At 34.4% G+C, this 16,844-nt stretch overlaps 1 long non-coding RNA gene across 1 annotated transcript; it reads left to right on the top strand.

The window, feature by feature from the left end:
• Positions 1-6,055: 6,055 nt before the first annotated feature.
• On the top strand, positions 6,056-7,974 carry LOC112462413. The gene is made up of 3 exons (XR_003041667.1): positions 6,056-6,583; positions 6,772-6,920; positions 7,159-7,974. It is a non-coding gene; the product is annotated as an uncharacterized LOC112462413 (long non-coding RNA).
• Positions 7,975-16,844: the final 8,870 nt, after the last annotated feature.

Genomic DNA, 16,844 nt, shown 5'->3' with positions numbered 1-16,844 from the left:
AAAATACTGAATAAAGTTCCGAAAATAGTCCATCTCCAATTTCGATGAAACTTTGTAAAAAAAAACTTTATTTTAGATTAAAATAAAAGCCTTTAAACCGAATTTTCCGACTTCTACAAGAAAATCATTTTTTTTTAGATAAAATAGTAAAAAAGAATGGTAAGTGTGGTAATTATTTAGTTTAGAGGAGCAACCTCCTGTGACTTTGATCTTTACATAGAGAGCACTCTCCTAAGTAACATTTTAAAGGTTTTAGCCGTTCGTTATTTATTAAAAAGTTATTAACAAAAAAATTTAAGAAATATAACAGTTTATGTCAGTCCTAAGAGAAAGTCGTTTTTCTTCAAACGACTTCATTTGTGTTTCAATATCCTTAATCAAAAAAATTCCTTTATCAGGCAATGGCTTATCAGGCAATTGCAAAAAATCCTTTATATTCATTTTTATTCAAATTTTATTATATTTATTTATTATTAATTAAATTATAATATTTAAAATTGCACAATATATTTTTTATTCAATACCGATTCTCAAAAAGTAACGAAAAACTATACAGTTTATAGCACTCCCCGGGAAATTCTACCCCTGTTTTATATACAATTCTTTAAGATTTGATCAATTATTTCCCGAAAAATTCGAAAAATTTCTGATACCGGTTTCCAAAAAAATCGGTAACGAAAAATTATACACTTTATGGCACTCCTCGGTAAATAAAAAATAACATTATTACACCATCCCCAAAAAATTCTATCTCTGTTTCATAAATAATTCTTTAAGATTTGGTTGAAAACTGTACATTTGCATAGCGGACAAACATACATACATTTTTTCAAGAAAATCGGTTCATTAATGAAAAATTAAACCCATCGACACCATCCCTAACAAATTAGACAAATTTTGGTCGGTGAATTAATTCCCGAAAAATTGGAAAAATTTCGATACCGGTTTCCAAAAAGATCGGTAACAAAAAATTATACACTTATAGCACTCCCCGGAAAATTCTACCCCTGTTTTATATATAATTCTTTGAGATTCGGTCAATTATTTCCAAAAAAATTAGAAAAATTAGAAAAACCGGTTTCCAGAAAATTGGTAACAAAAAACTATACACTTTATGACACTTCCCGGGAAATTCTACCCCTGTTTCATATATTTTTAGTAAAAATTCTGTCCATTAATGTAGGAGGAGTTTGCGAACAAACATACATACATTCATTTTTATAAAGATAGAGATAGAGATTTTGATAACGCTATACGTTATACATTTTTCTAATACACTAATAAAATAAAACATTTTAGCAAAATATTTTAAAATTCTATTATTTTTTTTGGTAATTATGCAGAGATAGAGAGCCATTCCCAATTGCAATAATTTTCAGATATGTTTTAAAGTCATCACTCTGAGTACCTTTGAACGGTTTAGCCGGCGGTTATTATTTGTTAAAAAGTTATTAACAAAAAAGTTTAAGAAATATAATAGTTTGTGTCAGTGCTAAGGGAAGTAATTTGCTGATATGTTATATTTCTAACATGTTAAAAATTATATTTTCACAACATCTCCACGGAAAGTTCGACTTTCCATGCCTGTGATTACTTTCCGCCCGCTATGCCGTCCTGGCGTGAAATGGCCACTCTCGTCTCTCTCTAGGTATGGAGGTCGAACTTTCCGTAAAGATATTGTGAAAAATATCGTGTGCACCCCGGGCACTTTCGCCCCTTGGTGCACAATATACTATTCTCAGTTATATTTGTTAATATTTTCTTCTTAATGAACAACGAGCACCGGCTGCAATTTTTACAATATTACTCTATGTGATGATCTTGATAACATATTTCAAAATTATTGAAACTGAAAGTGAACTTCCTATCTCTGCTATCATAATTACCATTTTTTTACGTAGAAATCTTAAAATTGTTCATTAGCCAGATAATTAAGCCAGATAGTTTAGCTAGATAATTAAAATTTGAATACCTTGGAAACTATATACGTTTTCGTACATTTGCATTTGTGACATTCGATTACATTTAGTAAGTACTACGTACCTGTAAAATTTAATTAAAATCAGAGGGGAGTAGCCTTCTAAAGTTAAGCCCTATTTCCATATAAAATAATAAAAAATATAATTTCCATTAAAAAATTTAAGTTGCCCGTTGTTTGACTTATAGTAGCGCCACCTATGGTGAATAATGTCATCTTGTGTCCCTTTTGATTCCCAATAAGTTTTGTCTAAAACATTTTTCATGGAAAGCATATATCTTATGAGATATTTGTTTTTAACATTATAAATGGTTCACTTTATATACATATATGTATATGTACGCATAATAATTCAGAGAACATTAAAACATCTCATAGGATGTTTGAAAGACGTTTTAAAATTGAGACGTCTTATACAGTTACATATTATTAAAAGATATAAAATGCATACAAAGTAATTTGATTTATGATATTAGAGCTATTTAATAATGCGCAAGCATTTATGTTTTAATTATACTATTAATTTTAATTACATAACAAATTGCATGCCTTAAATAAACTATATAAAAATAAAATTAATATTAAATAAATAAGTACAATATTAAACATGCATGCAATCGTGCATATGTACTGTATAAATTGTAACAGAAAGTAAAAGGGACGCAGAAATATTTAATCTTATAACACATACAACTTTTGCTGAACACACTTACTAATATTTGTATTTGTCTTATTCCGGCAGATTTCTACATCCATTCTCGACATCGATAATAGCTCTGCTATTTTGTCCGTGACATCATCACTAAGATCTATTGCCTATAATAAATACAGAGAGTCATGAGTAATAGTAAATAAGTAGAAATTTAAGTGACAGAATAAATAATGGTATTAACCATGTGTAATACATTAATATACATATATATCAGATTATTGATACGATGATATATGATATAAATTACATTTTAACCATTTTTAATAAAAATAAAATTAAAAGATAATATATCATTTTTAAGAATATTAAGATTAAATAAATTAATAAAAAATTAGTAAAAAAAATTTTAGAAAAATAAAATTAAAATTTAAAACATTATTATAAAAAGATAACAAAATTCTGTCACAAGAAAGATTTCCTTATGATAAAAGCATTTTCTCTCTACATATATATTTCTCGTATATTTATTTTTGATAAAAACTTTATCTTATTTGTCCTAATTGATGATAATATTGCTGTGACTTGATGTCACTTAAATTATATGTACACATATATTACACATTTAATTATATATTACATATTATAAGATTACTTACACACGCAATGGTGATAAACAAGTTAAAAAATAGTATTATTTGTTTCATGATTTCCGAATTTTCTATATACGTTTTTCCTATACGTGTTTTCTATACATCTTTCGACGACAAACTACAATCGACAATTCCAATTCACTCGTCCAGCAGTATACTGCTAGTGATATCTCGATATATAATATTTATATACCATATATACGACGATAAATATTACGTGGTTTATGTATTACCGGGGTTATCACGCAGAATAGCTGCGTAAACTTGTTAAGAAATGTTCTCAGTGCTCGACAAGCATTGGCGTGCAATGCTTGTGTTTTTGTGGAATCTGTTACAACTATTAGACTGAATTAATCTAATATAATCGGTGCATTGGAGTCAGATTTTTGATTAATGCTCATTATACACTTCTCACAAAAATTAAAGGAACACTTTCTTTAAAAATAGGCAAAATTCAAGCAGCTGTAACTTTGTTAAAAATGAACGAAATTTAAATATAAAAAAAGAATTTTAAAGCTTGAAATCTCTACTTTTGAAGGGTTACTCTTATTGCTTTCTCATAGAGAAAGCTTTATGATGGTGAAATAGTTATTTGTGTAACAAGTGCTGTAAGATGGAAATTGGACGTGCGGAGTGGACGCACGAGCCGGAGGCGAGTGCGATCCACCCGCACGTCCAATTTTCAACTTAACACACGTGTTACACACCCTATTTTATGTTGCAAGTGCGTGGAAAGTGGCCCATTGCGCGCGTGTCACACGCGGAATGGGCCACTTTCCATGCACGTGTGACATAAAAATTTTTTTCGAGATTTTGATGAAAATAGGTTTAAAATGTTCCAAAATGTCGAGAAATTATATTAGTAGAAAATATCCGGAAGTATGTATGTATGTGTGTACGGATTTTTGTACACGCATCTACTTCTACAATTTTTTAGATATCGGGTTGAAATTTTGCACACAAATAGAGTATCATAGAAATTTCTTCTTTAATTTCTTCTTTAATTTTCTTAAAATCCGTCGACCGGTATGGATTTTAAGGGAATTTTCGTTTTTTAGAAAAATGTGTGTTTTACGCTGTAGCTTTCTCAATATTTGAGATATTGATCTATTTCTAATTCTATTATATTCTTCAGTTTTTTCTACCCCTATTTTATATATAATTTTTTAAGATTTGATTGATTAGATCCATTTTTAAACGCGATCAAAGATACATACTTTTTTTAGAAATATGTGTGGCAAATTTTGAAATATCGGGCTATTTATAGTTTTATTATATTCTTGGCTTAATTATCTAGATCGGATCATGATCTAAGATCGGTATGATCCAAACAATTAAGTCAAGATCGGGGCATGATCCAGACAATTAAGCCAAGATCGGGGCATGATCTAGACAATTAAGCCAAGATCGGGGTATGATCCGGACAATTAAGCCAAGATCCAGGGACGATCCAGACAATTAATTTCGTGTAAATTGAGAATTAATCGTGCAAATTAGAAATTTAAACATTACTTTTTCGTTAAAATTTGAACTTTAGAGTTCAAACAATGTTAATTTCCTGTAAATTGAAGATTTTAAAGAATTATATATGAAATAGGGGTAGAAAAGACTGAAGAATATAATAAAATTAGAAAAATTTCCAATATTATAAAATTTTAACCCTTAAAGATTATATATCAAATCTCAACCGCTTGTTAAAGAATTATATATAAAATAGAGGTAGAAAAGATTGATCAATAAAAATATATAAAAATTGCCAATATATAATAAAAAAGTGTATAAATTTGAAACTTGCACATTTTGCTTCCTATCTACGGATTCCTCGTAATTTCAAACGGTTATAGCTCAATAACTATAAACAACCAAATCTTAAGGACGTTCTCTTATCCTTATACTAGAGAAAATCGATTTTCTTAGGATTTTCTTGAAACTGTGAATATACGTTAATTTAGGTGTGCTTTATGCGTGGTATAAATTTCAGTACCTCTTCCGGTATAAAAAATAAAGATACTGAGCCTCAAAGTAAAAAAAAAAATTAAAAATTAATTTTTTTAGTTTTTGCATTTTTTCCTTATAGAACTCGACGAGAGGAGCAACTTTGGTCCTCTTGGCCAACCTTGTATCTCTTACCGTTTGGCCTGGAAAACCTTTTTATTAGTAAAAGTTGAAACTTTGGAAAAACTTAAAAATATAATAAAATTACAAAAAGTGCACCAAACCAGTCGCAATTTATTCAATTCTAAATCTGTTGTAGGGTCGGTGCACCATTTGTGGCCACTTTAAGGATTTTTGACGAAATAAATGCGTTTTAATTAAATTCTTTTTGTTATGTAACGTTTTTTAGTACTTTAATATGTTCTTAAGAATCTTTTAAATAAGAAACTTAAGATTGCGGCAAACAAATAAACTTAAATAAATGTTTCAAAAATAAAAATTATATCATAAGTTCCGACTTCACCGTTTTTGGCCACCGAAATACCAGTTTTCGTCACAATAAGTACTAGTTTTGGCCACATAATGAAACTAAAGTTAATTTCTAATTAAACAATTAATAAATAGGTATATATAATAAACATTATAACTTATTTATATATATATAGCATATCATACGTAACTTCTATCAACTAATATCGAGAATTTAAAAAATTTATGTATTTTATGAAGGTTTATACGTCATCAATAGTAACTTAACTTTTTTTAATTAAAATTGTAAAATAAAATATTAAATAAAATTGTAAAATAAAAATATCAAAAAATTAACATTGTTTATGTTTGGCGCTCGCCACATTGTATATATTGTAGTCATTAGTCTAGTCACATTTATGTTCATATTCGCTGTATATAATAGTCTTTCCAGTACCTATAAGTTTTGCATATTTTTGGTGACTCACGCGAAATGTCGGCGCCGCGGCGGATCACGATCGACGCGTAAAATCGATATTTTCGCGACTCACCAATCGGTGCTGCCCTCGTTCACCCCACGAGGGCACCCGCAGGAGGAAAGAGCAAGTACTCGCTCGCGACACTTTTCCAGCGCCGCGAGCACGATTCACTCATCGTCACGACGTCTCGGGGTGCACACGCTATACGTGCACACTCGAACATCCGAGAGGCCACACAGAGCTCGCTCTCCGGAAGTGCGAACGCTTTCTCTGCCTGCCTTGCTCGCTGCTTTTGCTTGCCTTGCTGCCTTGCTTGCCACCCTGCCTTGCCTTGCTGCCTTTGCTTGCTGCGCTGCCTTGCATGCTGCCTACGAGCTTGCTAGAGAGACAAATTCTCCAGGAGACGACGGCCTCCCGAACGGTGAGTCGCATTTTGCTTAATTTCGTTAATTCGCTTTGGGGAGACGATACACACCTCCTCTGATCCTTCGAGTCACGTAATTCGCACCAATTTGCTAATCCGGGAAACGCTTAAACGTCGCCCGAGCAGTTTAAAATAATTCATTTATTAGAGTTTTTTCTTTTCTAAGACTTTCTTGTTTTATTAAGGTAAATGTCCCCATGGCCGACCATGTTCCCTCTACCGACATTTTTGACATGAAACGTTGTTTACGAGGCTGCCGATTCAACAACACGTTCATTAGTGGAGTGGAAAAATTCCGGAATTTGTGCAGTACAAAAGAATTATAACGTGCAGAGTAAGTACAATAGTTAGATATATTTTTTTTTCGCATTTCTTGCCGCACGTCACCATCCACGCGTATTCTTAAGAGTGAGGTTAAGAATTGTCGGTCACCTAAATAGTCCGTATTTCGTTCAAAATCCTTTTGTAAGGAATAATTCGAGCGCTAAATGGTTTGTTACAGTTTGATTGCTATATTCGAAAAAAAAAATTAGTCAAAAACTATCATTTTTTTTATTTATTCGATGGTCAAGGTTAGACACAGCAAAACGCCTGCATGTCCCCAGTACCGTACACGTAAACGTCAGTATCATCGAAGCTGAAAAAGAAAGGAAACGCTTGGAACGAGAAGAAAAGGCGAGGAAACGGCAAGAGCAGTTAAAGAAAAAAAAATGTCAAAGTAAAGAAAGTTAGCTAATATAACTATGTAACATTCATCCGGTTGCAAAATGCATCTACTTTTAAGATATATCTATTAAATAGCATACATTAATTATATCTATTGTATTGTGGAGATCGTGTGTTATAAATAAATGTAATATATGCATAGTATACGAACGAAAAGCATTTCGTGATGTTATGTTACGATTATATAATCGTTCAATATATATTCCTTATTCTTTACATATCTGATCATCTATGAATTCTTTTTATCGTTCAAGTCAGCGATAACCTCTTTGATATTGATTGTTTGATATCATCAAATTAAAATAAAATACCTTTTCATGATTTATGTGTATTTTTTATGTTTATCATTGATTTATGTTCATTTTTATGTTTACTTTTCGTTTGAAACCTCCGCCTCGCATGCTCTGAAAAAAGGTAATCGGTAATGGGGACATGCCCGGTCGGAATTGGACACAGCTGGTCGGTAGAGGGGGCACGCACTAGTGCGCCTTTATTCTTCTCTATCTAGAAAAATACTTGACGGAATGGATTGAGCCTACGATTTTTGGAAAGTGCATGGATGAAGCTATCCACCAGTATGAAACTCTTTATCGAATTTATTTTTGTCACGCTTGACAACGCCATTCTTTTGTTGGGTCGGCCTAAAGGTAGAAGCACATAAAATTGCAGGAGCCTTGAGCAGAATGCAGAAGCCATATGCGCATGCGCTATGGTATTTGTAGAGCTCTACAGATACCACAGCACATGCGCATATGGCTTCTGCATTCTGCTCATGGCTCCTGCAATTTTATGTGCTTCCACCTTTATAGGTGTCGGCCATAGGGACATTTACCTTAGCAGTTTGTAATTTTTTAGCAATCATTTCATCCTTTTTTTTCCTTCTCTCGTTGTTTTTTTTTCTCTATTTCTCTTTTCTTTCTGCTTTTATTCTTAAATTTTCTTCTTGTTTTATCGTTAATTCTGTTTTCTCTTTCTGTCTTTGCTGTAACAATAATCGCTTTTTATTCTCTTCTTGTTTTTTTAACTGTAACCAGCGATCACTTGTAATCACTGAAAGTAATTGTATTTTATTTATATATATATATTTTTTTTTTTTTTTATGACTTTTTTACTTCAGGATAAACTAAAATGTTTTTCAAAGTTTCTTCTCTGCTGTTTGAGATTACTGATATTTGCGTTGTACAAATTTCCTGAATATTATTAGTTAAATCATTGTTTAAATTTAATGCGGTCATCATTGTTTAATTTTCATGCGGTTCATGGACATTTCAGTTGCAAATTATAAACGATAAAAATATAATGTATTTGGCATATTTAACTTACCTAATTTGTCCTCCAGACATGGATACACAACAATCTCGGTCAATAACAACGGTGTATAAGTATTTCAAATAGTTATACGTACGTCGTATAGGCATTAGGTACACCTACACGAATAATAACGATACTGGATGATTATTTGGCCACAACTGGAACACTGCAACAACCAGTTCTGGCCATCTCATGGCCAAAAATGGAGAATTATATTAATACATGATCTAGTTTTCGACACTCATTATTTTTTTTTTAAATAGAAGTCAAATACGTAGTTATGCATTTTGAGGTCAATTTTTAGACTTTCCGCAAGCCAATTACACAAACATTACTCACAATTATGTATTTTACACAATTATTATAACGTTTAACTTACTTCGTATCCTTAACGTTTTCCACAAGAAAATGCAACAGTTCACACTCTTTGGTTATATAAACCGTAGTTTTTTCATAAAACAAATTCTGTACTCTGCATTGGCGGGTAGCTTGACCAACACAAATACCGTAAAAACAAAATCCTTCAATTTACGTAGCGCGAACATAAATCATTAACTAAATAATTTGAAAGATTCGTCGAAGTGGCCACAAATGAAGCAGTGGCTACAAATGGTGCACCGACCCTACTCAGGCCACCACGATTCCATACAACAATAGCTGCGGGCGATCTCGCCGTGTCGGCCCTGCCGACAGGCGGTCGTCCTCGCAATTGATACCTACATCCGGCGGGCGATCTCGCCTTGCCGAATCACGGCAGACGATCGTCCTCGCCTCGGATATCCCCAAGCACAAAATAGCCTGAATCGCAGACGATTCCGCGGCTAGCTACACTAATCCCAAGATTCCTCGCGAAACCCGGCAATTCCGCGGCATCGCGCCAATCCCGACGACTCTACGGCCTTACCCAACGCACGACACAATACTCGACTTCCTCGAGGGCCCGAGCACTCTACGACTTAAGGTTGTATGACCCGTAAGATCTCTGCCAAAAGTTTAAGAAACGTAACATAAAGCTAATTAACATATTTAAGAAGATATTCTTTACTGGAAAGTAATATTTATATTAATATTTTATTAAAATAACGGTTGCCTGTGTTTTTAAGAGCTATAGAGACATTTTTAGGCATATTTTCTCGTATGCAAACTTTCACTTTTAATGATTTTTAGAAAGACTGTACCTGACTTGCAACTGACACAAACGAAAATCTGAAAGTGTGAAAATCTTTAAAAAGTAACAAAACATAGTAATTACTATTTAAAAATACTAATGAAATTATATTACGTTATTTATTTACGTCATTTATTAATAAATTAAATACAATAGCTCTCATAAAAAAGTATTTTGATCGCGACAACGTCGCATTTTCTGTAAGTTGGTAGCATTGATCTCGCTCGACATCAGCTGCGTGAACGCAAAGTGTGTGCTCTACTGCTCTGAGCACGTGTAATATACAGATGCAACGTTTGAGGTTAGTTTTCGCTTGCGCTACGAAAATGCCAAAAGTAAAACGTTACATGTGCCATGGAATTGTTACAATCATCTGGTGTGGTTTCGACTCGTGTCTTCAAATTACGTTTCCCAGTATTTGTCTGTGCTAACCGTTGATTGTACACTTTTTTAGTGACAACTTTTCCTTTCCACATGTAACGTTTTACTTTCGGCATTTTCGTAGCGCAAGCGAAAACTAACCTCAAACGATGCGTTTGTATATTACACGTGCTCAGAGCACATGGAGCACACTTTCGATACACAAGCCCCAGTAAAACAGGTACGTCGCATCTGCGTCGAATCTACGTAATACGTGGATGGAGATTCATCCACAAGTTATCCACGTAGATTCAACGTTTCTTTTTCATCGTCAAAATCGAAGAACCTTATTCGCGTGGATTCAACGTTTCTTTTCTATCGCTAAAATCGATGTACCTTATCCACGTAGATTCAACGTTTCTTATCCATTGCCAAAATCGAAGTACTTTATCCGCGTGGATTCAACATTTCTTTTCCATCGCCAAAATTGAAGTACCTTATCCGCGTGGATTCAACGTTTCTTTTCCATCGCCAAAATCGAAGTACCTTATCCACGTGGATTCAACGTTTCTTTTCCATCGATAAAATCAAAGTATCTCATTCGCGTAGTATCAATGTAGATTTTGCGTAGATATTTTCACTGTTCTACTGACAGATAATTTATCAATCTCAGGAGACATTGATGTTGTCAATCGCAATTAATATAGCTAAATGGAACGTTTTAATAAATAATTAATGAAAATGATAGTAAGACATTTTAAAATTGAAGAATTTTATTATGTCGTAAAAATACAAAAGTTATGTGTTATAATAATAATCAATTTTTAAACTGAATTTGTTTCTTAAGATGATTTTTGAAAAATTATATATTTGCGCTGGTTATGACATATGTAGACTATATATAACACTTACATCAAATTAAGAAGTAGCCTACCACGTAAGGCAGTTGGCTCACGATCCAGAGGTCCCGAGTTCGAATCCCATCAAGGTAAGTGTGTTTTTATATGTGTTTTTAAATTCGAGAAAATATTTATAATTATAGACTGCATCTTAAAAAACAAATTTAGTTATAAAATAGTAATAAAATTTCGATAAAAATAATTTTTTTATGTTGGGTGAATATTGGAAATCAGTGTCCTCTAGTATTAAGAGGTTTTTTTGGGTGAGTATAATTCAATACTATGCACCAGTAGTTCTCTGTGTAATAAATTACTACCAGTAATCCAGTACTGCCCAGTACTCGCCAAAATATTAAGACGTGAAACTTTCACGTAAATTCCACGTCGAATCGATGATCTCATCCACGTGGATCCGACTACCGTTTTTAAGCGGATGATCCACTCGATTGTCTACGTGAATTCTACGTTGCTGGTCCACATGAAAGAAACGTGGATTCCACGTTCCTGTTTTACTGGGGAGAGGCTCTATTGGAAAAAGTAACGAACCTCTGTAGTATTTGTTATCCTTTACGGAGAGTGACGGAGAGAGGAGGTTCTAATGTGACGTCATAGTGCGCTGTTGCCGGATCTCTGTACTTACGAGTTCAGTGAGACCAAGCGAGACTGTTCTCTGTTTGGTTTTTATTCAATATTTCAGAAAATATCCACGAAGTCATAATTTTTTTGGTTCTAATTTGTTTGTAAGATGTTTATTAATATTTCTGCAAAGTTTTAAAAGGATGCCATATTTTCTTCGATATTAATTTCTCAAATGAAGTTGAAAAAACAGTGAAACTTGATGAATTCCCATAAGAGCCCATGTTAAATTCAAATTGTTATAACTTTTGAACGGGCCTCGCAAACTTGTTCAAACTTGGCACAATGCTTTATTATTATAATACTCATCACCTGACAAAATTTGAAGAATTTGGCATTTTTTCTTCTAAGGGGTCATACAACCTTAAGGGGATGCTAAAGCCGTCCAAATTACCGACAATTCATTTCAAAGCTCTTATTTTGAAACGGCTTTACAGATCGCAAAATCCTTTTACAGGAGTAAAGTAGAGGTACTAATGAAGGGTGGGATTGTCAAATAATTAGTAATAATTAAAAAAAATTTTTAAATGCTGTTACCTCATAACCTTATTTTCTGATATAAACAGTTGTATACGTAATATGTACGAAATTAAACTTTCCCACCCTTCAGAAGACGTGCACAAACAATAACGTACCTTTGAAATTGAGATTGAAAGCCTGGAATAAAAATGAGAGCTTTGAAACGATCGTGTATATTTTTCACAAAAATATTCACGCAGAGCAGCAATTATGTCACAGCAGTAGTTCACGGATCTTGCGAGAGATGGCGCGATGGCGCACGCAGCTGTAGGCAGTTTCGGGGTTGGCTACATTGTCTGGTTCCTACACAGCAATCGAACCAGGACAGATGTATGATACAGATATCTCGTTAGGCATTTTTACATTTTTTTCAATTATTACTAATTATTTTACAATCCCACCCTTCATTAGTACCTAAACTTTACTCCTGTAAAAGGATTTTGCGATCTATGAAGCCGTTTCAAAGAACGAGCTTTGAAAGATATGTGGTACAGATATCGCGTTAGACATATTTACATTTTTTTCAATTATTACTAATTATTTTACAATCCCACCCTTCATTAGTACCTAAACTTTACTCCTGTAAAAAGATTTTGCGATCTATGAAGCTGTTTCAAAGAACGAGCTTTGAAAGATATGTGGTACAGATATCGCGTTAGGCATTTTTGCATTTTTTTCAATTATTATTAATTTTTAAGAAATAGAGATGTTAAAAAAAATCAATATATATAGTAATATGTAACAAAAGTTTCTCTTAGTGTAAATTTTCAAAAGGAGGAAAGCAAGTTTGAAAGAATAATATGATGAATCAACATTCTCTGAATACATATTAGAAACCATTTAATTTTTTCCCTACGCGTTGTGGAAAATATGACGGCTCCGTATAATTGTTAATTACCGCGAGACATATGCTAACGAACCGTCGTAAGCAAATTCCTCGAAACGTTCGCTACAAGAGAAAACGAAAACAATTTTGGGTCAAGAACGGAAGCGTTTGTTTGATCGTCATCGTCGTCATCGTCTTCGTTTCCGAAAAGATGTACGTACTCCACTAAGTAAGATAAATCATAATTATTCTTGATATCAGCATTCGCGGCATCCTAAAAGACCCGCTGGATAAACACTAGATACTTGTAGCATCCGAGTTTGATTTAGTCGGGCAATGTGAATAACACAGTTTCACGTTTGCCCGTCTCTGTGGAAAAAAAACGCGACGATTACCTTTTTCCTTTCTTTTCAAGTCCTATGTATACTTGTAAACTTATAAATGTATAAAAACGATTAGACAGTAACAGAATACAATTTCTTTATGATTCTTGAAATAATCTTTTTGGATTTCTAAGCACAAGGAAAGACATCTCTTTTGCTTATGTATTATTCGACAAATCATGCAATGATACCCTTCATGGAGTGCAGTAACGGCTGTCGCATACTGGCAATGGAAACGAAGACGAGGGCGAAAACGGATAAAAGATTGAAACGCACTCGGAAGGGAAATGAAAGCACCGCGAGCTTCCTCTTCTCGACGGTCCTTCGACTTTATTCGCGAGGCAACGATACTTTACGCAAATATCCAGTATTCTGTATACAATCATAATTAGCTAATCATCCGTCGACGAAACATATCGCTCGCGAACAGCCACTTCGGCGTAAACTGCACGTTATGCGCATTCTCGCGTATCTCAATCACTATGACAAGCAAATATATATAAAAAAAAACATTTTTTTTGAAACAGAAATTGAAATAAAAAAAAACATTTTTTGCGAGGTTGCTATTATATGCTTGAAAAATACATATAATATAAAGGCACAAAATAAAAAAAGTATGCAGAATTATTCTTATTGTTAGTACAAAGCAATCGGAGCATGATCCTGGAGACGTCCCATGTCCGTGATATTGTCATCGTGGACGAGACCTGGGGCCCACAGAAAAAATAATAAAAATAATATGTATGTGCGTATGCATATGTATGTGCGATTGCGTATGCGTGTGCGTGTGTATGTATATCTATGTTGAATTGCATTACTAGTTTTATGTAATATTATTTACTTTCGACAGTAACAATAAAAAAAATAATATATCATAATATATTTCATCTATATATGTATTTTTTCGTTTATATTTCCCAACATTTTATCAACGAAATAATAAATAGAGTTTCTTGTCCTAAATAACATTACCGTTTTTCTTTCTTCAAATATACCCTAGAATCCTAACACCACACTTCCAAATAATCCTGATTTTACCATACTAAGTGTACGCTACCCAGTGTACTAAGAGAGAGAGGGACAGGAATGGAGAGAGAGAGAGAGAGAGAGAAAGAGGAATAAATGGGTGCATGCAAATTACATACATAGGAGAGAAAGGAATAATACGAGAGATATCTGTCCTTGTTTAACGAGGCATCTATACGACATATATCTGTCAAAGTTCGTTCTTTGAAACGGCTTTATAGATCGCAAAATTTTTTTACAGGAGTAAAGTATAGGTACTAATGAAGAGTTGTTCTTTCCATGTGCTCCCTAAGTTACATAACAGTTACAAACTGGTTTACTGGGATTATGTTATAATAATTAAGATTTTTATTCAGTTTTGTTATCTATACTGTTCATCAGCTGCCGTTACCCTTTACTCTGATGCTAAGACTGAGGTATATTTTTCTATATAAAGACAGAATAAAATTAATTATATATAAATCAATACTATAAATTTAATATTTATTGATTTGTTATAAAAGTTATTATTTTACCCCATCAAGAATGGATAGATCCTTTGAAAGAGTTTTACATCATTCATTTACATTACAAGAAAAAAATTATTAGAGGTGCAAGAGATGCAGTAAATTGCCAAGTCTAATAAGTACCCGCGTCAATACATACTATGTATACTAATTCACATTCTCAATTATGCTACTGTTATTATTTGTCATCAGACAATTATAAACATACACATAATAATTAGATACATATTATATATATATATATATATACGCACATGTGTGCATAAGAATATATATAATTTATAAAAAGCGGGTGCTTATCAGCCTTGATACGTTACTGCCTTCTGCTACAGACGGCCAGAAAGCATTTTCAGGTTCAGGCCGTATTGCTAAAGAATCCAAGACGCGGCAACGTTGCCGCGTCTATAGCATATGTCTCTCTACCGTGCGTCCGTGTGAGCAATTCAGTGGTGTGTGTACGTGTACGGACATACACCACACACCACTTCATAGAACCTGAAATAAGTTGGTAACACTGAAACCGGAGTTTCGCGTTGTCACCACGCGAGGTCTCCAATATCAGTTCGGCTTTTGCTTTAGTTGACAGAGTTGATATTACCGACGTCGAGGAAGTTCGGCCTTAGCTTTAGCATCCCCTTAACTACGAGACCGAGTGCCATCCACAATACATTGCCACTCGCGAAACGTATTTTTTCGAAATTACCGCGCGACCGCCCGAATCCGCAACATGAGTTGCGCGACCGTGACTCTAACATATATCACAATTATATCCCGATTATTCCACAACATTTAACACGACGCACTGATTACGCAACGTGACTGTCGGCCGTGATGGTGTTCCCGGGGAGGGCGTATTTAATCTCTACTTACTCGAGGATTCGTTCTCGGCGGGGCCCCTTCGCGGATTCTAATTCAGACTTCTCGAGGTAGAGCGAAAGGTATCGATAGGCGCTCGTTCTTCAACAGGTATCACCAGATATTCCAAAGGTAACTGACAGATGAGGCCAACGCTTCGAACGAATCCTTTTAACCGCGGGGACGCCAGAGTAGTGACCTTACAATTTCTCGATGTCGTCTCCCAAAGGGTCCGGATTGGCAGTCCCAACAGCGAAACCGACGCGTCCTGGCCGCGATTATCTGACCGGTGTTACGTGGGCTAGGCTGGCCGGGCCATGGCCACGTCCACCGGCAGCCCCTCGGGGTGGCGGTCACAGAGCCGTACGTTCCCTGGGTCGTGACGCTGTACCCTGGTCTCCATGACTACATTAAGGCGTCTCCCCCCCCCCCCGGGGTTTTTGGGTTTCAAACTTCTGCAGTGGTCGCTCGAGGTCGGATCTTGTGATATAAAAAACTACGAGCTGGACAAAATAGAAAATTTTTCTCTCACTTTGTGGGCCTGTCGCATGCACAAAAAAAATCTGCAAAAATTTTCGACTTCCTAACGTGAATGCTTAAAGTTTTCATTGCAAATTTTTTTTATAAAAATGTTTCTACGGTTTTTTGTTACTGAGTTATCGCGGATTGAATAAGAAATGGGCATTTTGACTTTGATTGCTCATAACTCCCTTAGAAATCATCGTATCGCAATTCAAAAAACAGATTCTTAAAGCTGAAACTTTGCTCTATTAAACGGAATAATTGCCAAATTTTTTTAAATAACATGTAGACATAATACAAATGAATGAAAATAATGTGAAAATTAGCGATTTTTCCCTTTTTCATTTTGACCCAGTGTGACGTTGAACCGTGTGCACGTCACAGTCTTCCCCATTCTCACCTTTGTATTGCGCGCGTACTGCCTAGTTTATAGTTTTCAGGAAGAAGCGGCCGGAAGGCCCCTTTCGACAGCGTGGCGCCATCCGCCGGTGCGGCGAAGCGCCCTGATCTAGGGGGCCGCT

The sequence above is a fragment of the Temnothorax curvispinosus genome, unplaced genomic scaffold (genome assembly GCF_003070985.1).
Source record: "Temnothorax curvispinosus isolate PA1 unplaced genomic scaffold, ASM307098v1 QBEX01012404.1, whole genome shotgun sequence".
Taxonomy (NCBI): Eukaryota; Metazoa; Arthropoda; class Insecta; order Hymenoptera; family Formicidae; genus Temnothorax; species Temnothorax curvispinosus.
Note: the sequence above shows the minus strand (reverse complement) of the source record. Positions and strands in the feature narration are given on the sequence as shown.